Below are 10,192 nucleotides of genomic sequence, written 5' to 3'. Positions count from 1 at the left end.
CTGGATTTTTTCCTCACTGAGTAGTTTCCTGAACACCAGATTAAGCCTATTTTGGGACAAAAGTGAATTTCAGTGTGATTAGTCAAAAGAAACTTGTAGGAATTTGCAGTACATTCATGAATAAGTACTTTAAGGAAAACTCTTGTCAGCTTTGTGCTCTAGAGAGAAGTAGGAGGGTTGAAGTCATGCAAAAAGACCAGTCTTAAAAATGTGAATAATTTATTAAAAATCCAAAACTGATCACAGAAAAAAATGGTTGACCAATAACATGCCTGTGACATCACACCCATGGTGAATTAAAAAATAAGCAGTTCTCGCAGATGCACTTCCTTTAGTTTCCTAGTTGCCTTTATAATCAACAACGTCTTAAATTTTAAGTGGACAAATTCAGACTTTTAATATGGAGCTCATGAGCTGCCTGTAGATGAGTTAGACCAATCAGAAGCAGCCCATGTGATTTGTATAAATAACAAACACAACCGAGCAACTGGAATTTCTGGCACACTGCTGGAAGTGTTTAAGCCCCAATTCTTACGCAGCCCTGCTGGTGACATCCTGTATAGCACTGTTGTCGGAACAAAACCTTGTATCTCCAGAATGGTAACTTTACAGGAGAAGGAAAAACCCTACTTTACTCTTGATGTAAGTCAAATGGAACCAGATTTTTTCCAAGTAATTGTGGGCCGTTTTTTTCAGTCCATTCATTGTGAAATTTACAAACAATGTAAAGGACAACAGGTACTTTCAAATGATGTCAAAAACTGAAAAACGACAAAAATGGAGATACGAGGTTTTCTTCCGACAGCAGCAATAAAAATAATGCATGGCCACAACTTAGGAAAGTGTGGGAATAAGATAATTAAGTCGTGGCCATGACTTAGTAAGGCGTGGGAATGATATCCTAATGCATGGCCACGACTTAGTAAGGCATGATCTTGTTCCCATGACCTAACAAGTTGTGGCCACGATTTAATTATCTCATTCCCATGCCTTACCAAGTCGTGGCCATGCATTAGGATCTCGTTCCCATGCGTTATTAAGGTGTGGCCACGCATTATTTTTATTTATATAGAGTGTCACCAGCAGGGCTCCATAAATTCTGGATATTCTGGTGTTCTTAGCCAAAATGACAGACCTGTTATTTTTAACACGACAGGACATGAATCACAAATAACATCACAGATATGCTGTCATATTACTTGTGATGACACAAGACCTCCAGTGTTCTTTTACTCAACAATTCTGCAAAATGAAGCGCTGAATATTATAAAATGTGCTTTTACTATCAGTAATTTCTACTGGCAAAAAATGCAGTGTGGTAAAGTTGGTTTAATATTGGACATTCATTGGATATTTCACTTTCTCTCATCATTTTTTCATGAAATAAATGATCAGAACTACATTTTCTCACTCCTGAAAGACAGAATTACAACCAAACATATTTCAAAAATGTCCTCCTTCAAATTTCACTGACTGCAATGTTTCACAAATGCATGCTTTGAAAATTAAGAGACTGTCTGAACAGTGAATAACATGCTTCCCATGTATTACATGAGAATACACATCATAGTGAAAAGACAGGAGCTTCCTTTACAGGGGAATTCCTCCATGTAAGCAGAGTCATTCAGAGTGGTTTAATGTGAAATGGTTCATTGTATATAAACAGACTCCGACTCTTTAGGAACCAGGGGTCACCATGTCTACGACACAAATATAACCTTTTATTCACCATCCAAAACCACCAGTGAACCTACATGTGTTTTCTGAGTTTTTATATGTAATGTTGATGATGGAAAAAACAGACATAAATCTGAAGAAATACGTTTTCTTTAGGGACTGTTTTTCCTTACAACACCTTGTATGTATCCCTCCGCCATGAATGGATTGAAGTTAATGAATTAAAGTACATTTTTAGCCAAAAATGTATCATAAAACTATGCCAAGCAGCATATATCTAACCATTTATGCAATACCTTTCTGTGAGGGAGATTTTAGAGGTGAACGTCTGGTTCCTATCACCACCACTGTGAACAATTCTGACTCTGTAAGTTTCTCTAAAATGGGGCATTTCACATTAAACCACCTGAATGACTTTGTTTACATTTCAAACATTTAATTATGTAAAAACTTTTGAAAAATCCCCTTCAAGCCCACTTCACATCCCGGTCACAGGAAGCTTACTGCAAGTGATTTGATGTGATTTTGCCTTATTTAGCTAAATACATGAGAAATTAAACTTAGAAAGATGTCCTTGTTATGCACTGTTTAGACAGCCTCGCTGACTAAAGTGTCTGAGTCAGAAAATTTAGGTTTGATCAATTTTGGACGTTTATTTTATGAGAAATCAGGAGAGAATGTTGAACATCCAGTGAATGTCTAATATAAAACTACCTAAAACCAGCATGATGTGACAGACAGAGCCACAAAACAGCCGCAACTTCAATTTCATCTCAGCTTTTTGCCACATTAACTTGAATGTTGTTTTGTGCCAGCCAGTCCGTAAAGCATTTGTTTGCTGAATTGTATTGTGTAACTTTGCGGCCAATACCAGTCCGTCATCACAGCTGTCCACTGAAAAGCTCATTTTGGAGCAACAACAGGTTAAGAATTTAATGTAGGTCTGCTGTCAGATTCCTCTTCAGAATCTGACCAAACGGGCCGCAGGTCAAACATTATCTTATAGAGGTTATGTGTCATTTTTTGGGTTTTGTATGCGCTAAATACAAACACACTGTGGGTTATGTGCAAAGAAGCAACTGGTGCTCAGCAAGATGATATAGATGTTGTGAAAAAATGTGCTATGGGGTATAACGCCTCTCAGATTGGGATGTCAGAACTAACTGTTGTGTAATGTAATAATATCAGTCACAATGTTGGTCAGTAAAATCTCTGTTAGATATTTTTCTCAAATCGTTCAGCCCTACATGAGACTCCAGTCCTCGCTGACTGCAGCTGCAGACTTCAGCAGTCTGCCTAATTAACCCAACCTGATTCGACTCATCAGCTTATTAGCAAGGCCTTCATGAACTGAATTCAGAGCATCAGATGAAGGAAAGTGCTAAACTCTGCAGAACACTGGCCCAGTTTGGAAACCTGTTTCAGTGTTTACGTTATATATCGAACTTACAAAAAAGGATGGAAAATACAGTTTTCCTTGATTGGGGTCCTTTTTGAAGGAACGTTATTTTATTCTAACAGATTGATTGTTAAACACTGTAAGTGAAATAAAAACTCAACCAGTCAAGTTCTATGGTGTTTTCAGAGATCATCAACAATAACGTCAGTGCAATAGTAGAAGGATCACGTCAGTGTCAACACTATCAGTTCTCCAAACTGCAACCACAAACACCACAACAAATCTGCGCTTTCACACTTCAGCTGCAGCGTCTGACATTTGTGACCTGTTGAAGACAAAGACACAACACAGAACACACACCCATACATGCACATGCACTGAAATTTTAAACAGACGAGCCACTCTTACCCAGACTCTCTCACAGAGGAGCATTAGCACTTTAATATATTCATGCTCGACCTTTCCAATGACAGGCTATGCTAATGTTAATACCCTTCAGCAGTAATCTCATCAGTAAGACGTTACGGATAAATTCTCACTGTGTTCTTTGAAGGTTTATGCATGCAGGAGAACAGATATCAAACTATAATGATGAGATATGAAAAGAAAAATCATTTCAGTAATATGTATGAATACATAATGCATAGCAAAAAGAAATTGTCAATAAATAATAAATAATTGAGGTAATAAATAAACTAAAGTTTTTTGACATAATTTAGAAACACCAGCTTTACATTGTCTGAATGTTTCATGACAAATGGACCAATGGCGATGATACGAAATGAACCCAAATGAAATAAAATTACATGAACTTACACAAGCAAGTAAAGGGGAATTTCTACCGATATTTCAAAATTTCTACGTAATTCAATCACTGAGATGTAAACAACGTCATTCAGAGTGGTTTGGCGTGAAATGGTTTAATGTAGAAAAACTTACAGACTTAGATTTCTTTACAGTGGTGGTGATAGGAACCAGAGGTCACCATGTGTACAATACAAATATAGACATTTTATTTACTATCCAAAACCACCAGTGAACCTACATGTGTCTTATGAGTTTTGATATGGAATGCTGATAATGGTGAAATAGTGGTAAGTCAGAAAAAATACATTTTCTTTGTAGGCTATTTTGCCTGCCTATTCACAAAACTATGTCACAGACATGAGGCAGTTTATTGATAACCATTTCATGTAATAACTTTCTGTCAGGGAGCTTTTAGAGGAATTTAACTCTGAAGATGTCTGGTTCCTATCACCACCACTGTGAACAATTCTGAGAAGTTCTAAGTTTCTCTTCAACAGAGCATTTCACATTAAAGCACTTCCTTAAATGAATCTTACTAATTTTGAAGAATCATTTAAGAATGTTTCTTCTTCCTGAAAATGCTAGTTGCCCTTTACATTGCGTTAAAATTCTGTCATGAATGGAGGAATAGAAATGCTCCATAATTAATTAGAAAAAGATCTTTTTTGCATCTTTTTTGCAAAGCCCAATCCTTTTTCACCCCTCGCCCCTTCCACTTAGCCCAACCCCTCCGTTTTGCGCGTTCATGCCTAGAGGTAGGTTGTCCCAATGTTTTATGAGATAGAGGGGTAGGGTGAAGTGTTAGGGCTACACAGCCCTCCAAACTGAGATTTGGAGGGCCATATCTGAGAATGTTATAAGAAAAGAAAATCCGGCAAGATGACTGCGCAAGCGACCAAAGAAACCCACAAATGTGAGGATTTTCTGCGTTAAAAAATTATAATAAACATTGTATTTTCTTAGTTTAAAGTCGTTTCAGTGTATTATGTATATTATGTATATTAATACTAGTAGTATGCTGATGTCACGGTAGCCAGCAAGCTATATTTCTAAAAATTAGAATGAGAAGCTGGCAAATATCTGACTTCAGCTTTATATCACCGAAGAATTAGGGGTGGGTGATAATAAATAATTGTCTCATCCCGCCTCTTTGCCCAGCAGTGAGGTTGCTGAACTTTACCCTCCTCTGCTGTCACTGCAGGCTGGCAGGGTCGCCTACAGAGCAGCGCTAGTAGCTGTTAATGAAGTAATGTTTTATTATTTGAGGGTCCCATTTCGTAGAGGAAGATTTCTACCCCTTGTAACTCAATTCCAAAGGGTAAGAGTAAAAATAAGAAATGGGATTAGGACTTCTATTAATTTTCACTCCAGATACAAAAGGTTTCCTTGCGGTAATAATGATATGTAAATGCAGAATCGGTAAGATCTTGTATGTAAGATGGAGAGTCTTTTACTTTCAGAGGGAGAGAAACCTTATTGACCACTGGAATCTCAAAGAGTTCCACCAGTTTCGCCTCCATCATATAAAAGAAATGGATCGGCCTGTCTGGCTCAGTCACTCTGAGTGTGAAGTGTTTGCCAGCTCTGATCTGCAGAGGCAAGCGTGGACAGGACTCATCTGTGGAAGAGTGAATTGCTCTGCTTTGCTCTGCAGCTGTGTTAACATCAGCCGCTCCATCCATCATCTTAAAATACACAGATTTGATCCCAAACTTTCAGCACGTCACAACAGCATTCAGCTTCTGCATTCATACACCACGCCTTACAGCAGTGATCTAGTCTCAGGTTGCTCCACACCCGTTAGGAATTACGTATCGGTAAAAAGGTGTCGGTCTCATGTACAGTAACTCGACAGATGCCCAAAGGTTAAAGTTAATCCACTAACAGACTAAAAACTGTGTGTTGAAGTGGTAATATTGGTAAGGTAAATGTAAACTAATGTGACCAATTTGCTTAGTATAGTCGATGTCCGAACAAAACTTGTATCTCCATTTTTGCTGATTTTTAATTTAATGCCAGTTGCCTTCTTAACATGTTAAAATTTAGCGATGAATGGAGGAATAGAGATGCTCTAAAATTACTTAGAAAAAGATCTTTTGACCTTAATGTTCATTTATTTTTCTTTCCTTTTGTGAAGTTAGCGTTTTGGAGATGCAAGATTTTGTGATGATATGCTGAATGTGTGAAAAATGCTGTGCACTGCAGCTATGAGGCTAATGTAGCCAGCTAGTAATGGAAGCTTATACTCTACTGATCAGTATTATGAAAACTGAACTAAACTGAATCTCTTTACTATCCCAGCTTGAATGAATACTTTATGGACTTCACCTCTAAAGACTTTCGAAGACACTGACTGTGTTTTTGGACAGAACCTCACTTAAGTCTGTTTCTGAGCTAAATTAATTAAAAGGACATGTTATATGTAAATGTAAAACTATATTATCTGCATTTGATTTAAACCAGCATTATGCAAGAATTGTTGTTTTTTGCTCTTGGGCTCCCCCTACCATTGCAGAATGTTGTTTTACTTTTACGCCACTGTTGTAAATACGAATCATGCTGTGAGCCCCCCTCATGTACACGTGCATTTGTTGAGGAGCTAAAGGATACAGAATCCGACTCCCCTTGTATGTGTGTTGCACAGGCATATGTATGCTACAGATTTCTATGTTTCTGTAAACAACCAGAATCACAAGTGTAATCTGTAGCATCCATATGCCTGTGTGACATGCATGCACGGGAAGGGGAGTCGGATTCTGCTGGCTAGACAGAATTTGGCACAACACTGGCAAAGTCAACATGAGATGAGAAAGAACCATGTTGGCTTTTAAGGTAGAGTAACATTACTGGATTTTATTACAGGAAACTTTCCAGGCTTACTTGGCGTGAGATTGAGAAAAAACTGCAAAACTCTGTGAGACAGGAATGACACAGGTAAGGTTGCAGCCTACGTCACAGTTTTTCATAATAACATTAGCAGGGATGTACGCTCTGCTGTCGAATTTTCGTTGTATTCCCGTAAGCCGTGAGACTGTCTTCCATCCTTTTATCTCTTTTAGCTTTTAGCAACAAGTAAAAGCCAGTCCAAGAGTTAGCATTGTCTGGTCTCTTTGTTTGGGGGCAGTCATGGGCTGGAGGTTAGGGAATCAGCCTTGTGACCGGAATGTTGCCGGTTCGATCCCCTCAGCTGACAGTATGTGACTGAAGTGCCCTTGAGCAACCCCCATCTGCTCCCCAGGTGCCGTGGATAGGGCTGCCCACCGATCTGGGCAAGTGTGCTCAATGCCCACTAGTCTGTGTGTGTTCACAAGTGTGTATGTGGTGTTTCACTGCACGGATGGGTTAAATGTGGAGGTCTAATTCTGATGTGTTCAGACACAGTTGGCTAAAAAAGGTTCATTTTTTATTTTCACTTCCTCCATCAACATTTTCTTTGGTCTTTTGGCAGCCTCTGCCATGTTGTCCATGCTGGGAATACCGAGCTACTTCTTATAGCTAGCTAAAGACCCATAGCTGTTGGAGTGTGACGTTGTGGTGTAAATCATTAGGCAGTTATTGCAAGAGGTTTCGTGCCCACTCCTCTAAAGTTACATAGCGCTGTAGTAGGCTGCTCTGGACTGGAGTGGCGATGACAGAGACGCCATTCTCCCTAATACAATTCAGTGTACCATTAAAATGATTTTAAAGTTGTTATTTTAAGGTAAAACTGTTACATAATAAGTATCTGCACAGTAGATTTAGAAGACTGGGTTCATTTATTTCTGATTATAGGAGAAGATGCTTTACTTTGCTGAATGTATCCTTTTTCTGATTCTGTGAAATAAATATTTCTACCCCCGATGCTTCTTCATATGTTAATGTATTAAGATTAAAAAAGCAGTTTAATTCAGGAAATACAATGCATCTCTGAAGTTCATGAGTATATTCTAATGAGTGATTATAGCTACTTTTAGCTGTATTCACTGTATTACTGTCACTGTATTTAGCTGTACTTGCTATATTAATGTCCCGCATACCTGCAGACCAGTCAGGTCTTAGGCAGGTGGTCGTTATGTTTTCATTCATCGGTATGAAGCCCCCCAGCACATCACAATATCTTTGTGATGAGTTGGAGTTCCAGAACTAATCATCCAACATCACTCCCTGACCTCACTAATGATCTTGTTGCTGAATGCAATCAAATCCTCACAGCAATGTTCAACATCTAGAGTAAAGCCTTAACAGAAGAGTAGGGGCTGTTATTGCAGCAAAGAAAGAACAAACATTCTATTAATACCTTTGATTTCAGACGAAATTGGTGAGTGGATTAGTGAGTGTCTATAAACTTTTGGACAAGTTGTGAAGGTACTATGTAATTGGTTCAGATCAGCATTCTCACTGTGAAAAGCTTTATGATTACGGGTCGCGATCTGTCCCAGCCGCTCTGTGTCTGTGAGGGATTTCCCCCATTGCTGACACACTGCACGTGAGCGGAGAGCGAAGGAGCTGTTACGTAATAGTGGGGGAGGAGATGGAACTGCCTCTGTCCCTCCATGCTCCAGTACACCAGTGACTGGAGTCCACAGAGTCCACTGTCTTTTTTCTTTATTAAGAACAAGAGCAAGACCGAATGCCTATGTCTGTAAAACCCAGTACAAAGACAACACGGCCTTTTCATATGGGGGCTTTTTCAAACAATCAGGATAAGAATCACGAAGTATGTTACACATACAAGGAATGTGTCTTGGTGAGTGCACGCATGTAACATACTAAACAGAAGAGTACACAGACTTGTAAAGTGGAATTCAACCCATTTTTTCAAAATCTTGAAATCTGCTTAAATGGTTAAGATGTAAACAAAGTCATTCAGGGTTATGTGATGTGAAATGCCTTGTTCTAGAGAAACTTATTGTTTCCATTCACGGCAGAGAGGTATATGCAGAACATTGTGTGGTAGCCAAAGCATAACCATTTCACATCATTCTGAATGACTTTTACATGTACATTAATTATGCAGAAATTTTGAAAAATCTGTGGAATTCCCCTTTTACAGACGGGCAAAAGATTTTTTGGTATAATGGCAGTGGATGCATTTCTGTTAGTTGATATGAAAAGGGAGCTCCTACATATTGGATAGTTACACTGAGAATTCCACCAATTTTTCAAAATTTCTATAGAATTCAATCATTTGAAAACGAAGTCAGTTTGAGTGGTTTGATGTGAAACTGTTCATTGAGAGAAACTCACCAACTATGTTTACAGTGGTTCTGATAGGAACCAGGCGTCACACTGTCTACAACACGAATATATAGTCATTTTATTTACTTTCAAACCACCAGTGAATCTACAGGTGTCCTCCAAGTTCTTATATTTAAGGTTTATCATAGTAAAATAGAGATAAAACTGAAATAAATACGCTTTTGCTTTACAGCTCCTTAGATGTACCTCTCTACCATAAATGGATTTTTCAAAAATACTGTTTTTTAAAGGACAAAACCTTGATTTAAACCTACTGTCAGGCATCAGGCTGCGTATTTGTAACCATTTAGTTTAAAGGGCCCATATCATGGAAAACCCTTCTTCTTTTTGAGAGTTTGATGTAGCACATAAACACTGTTAAAGTTTCAAAACGTGCCATTACCTTTCCTAGTCCATACTGTCCCTAAATGGAAACTGATCTGCACACCAGCGTGTTGAGAATTCATCGTTTTTTGTGATGTCAGTGCCACACAGACAGACAGGGAAAAATGATTTATAAGAAAAATGAGCTTCTGTGAGGGAGCTTTTAGAGGCATTAAACTCAGACATCTGGTTCCTATCACCTCCACTGTAAACAATTCTGGCTGAAGAGGTTCCTCTATATCAGAGCAGTACACATCCAGCTGGGTGACTTTATTCACATCTTAACCATTTAATTATGCAGATGAAATTTAGAAAAGTGGGTGGAACTCCCCTTTAATGTGAAGCTCGGTGCGCACCATGCAACGAGGCAAGCGCATTCAGAGAGATTTCTCAGTTTAGCCAGGTAACTGCCGCCCAGTCGGTCGAGTCTGTCCAGTAGGAGAAGAGCTGAGGGACATTCCTACTGGACGATCCACATCTTTGGGCTTAATATATCTGGATAACTGAGATATCCTGCTTGGAAAACCGCACGAGGCTGAACTTGGCTTCCTATTCGCCAGCTTCTTGTTCGAATTTGCCCGTTCCACCTTAAATGGTGCAGCAGTTCCATTCTGGCGTAACGGCAGTAACGGCTGCACTATTTAAGGTGGAACGGGGATATTAGAACTAGAAGCTGGCGAATAGGAAGCCAAGTTCAGCTTCGTGAAA

This window comes from Colossoma macropomum, unplaced genomic scaffold (genome assembly GCF_904425465.1).
Source record: "Colossoma macropomum unplaced genomic scaffold, Colossoma_macropomum, whole genome shotgun sequence".
Taxonomy (NCBI): domain Eukaryota; kingdom Metazoa; phylum Chordata; class Actinopteri; order Characiformes; family Serrasalmidae; genus Colossoma; species Colossoma macropomum.
This window is presented reverse-complemented; position numbering follows the sequence as displayed.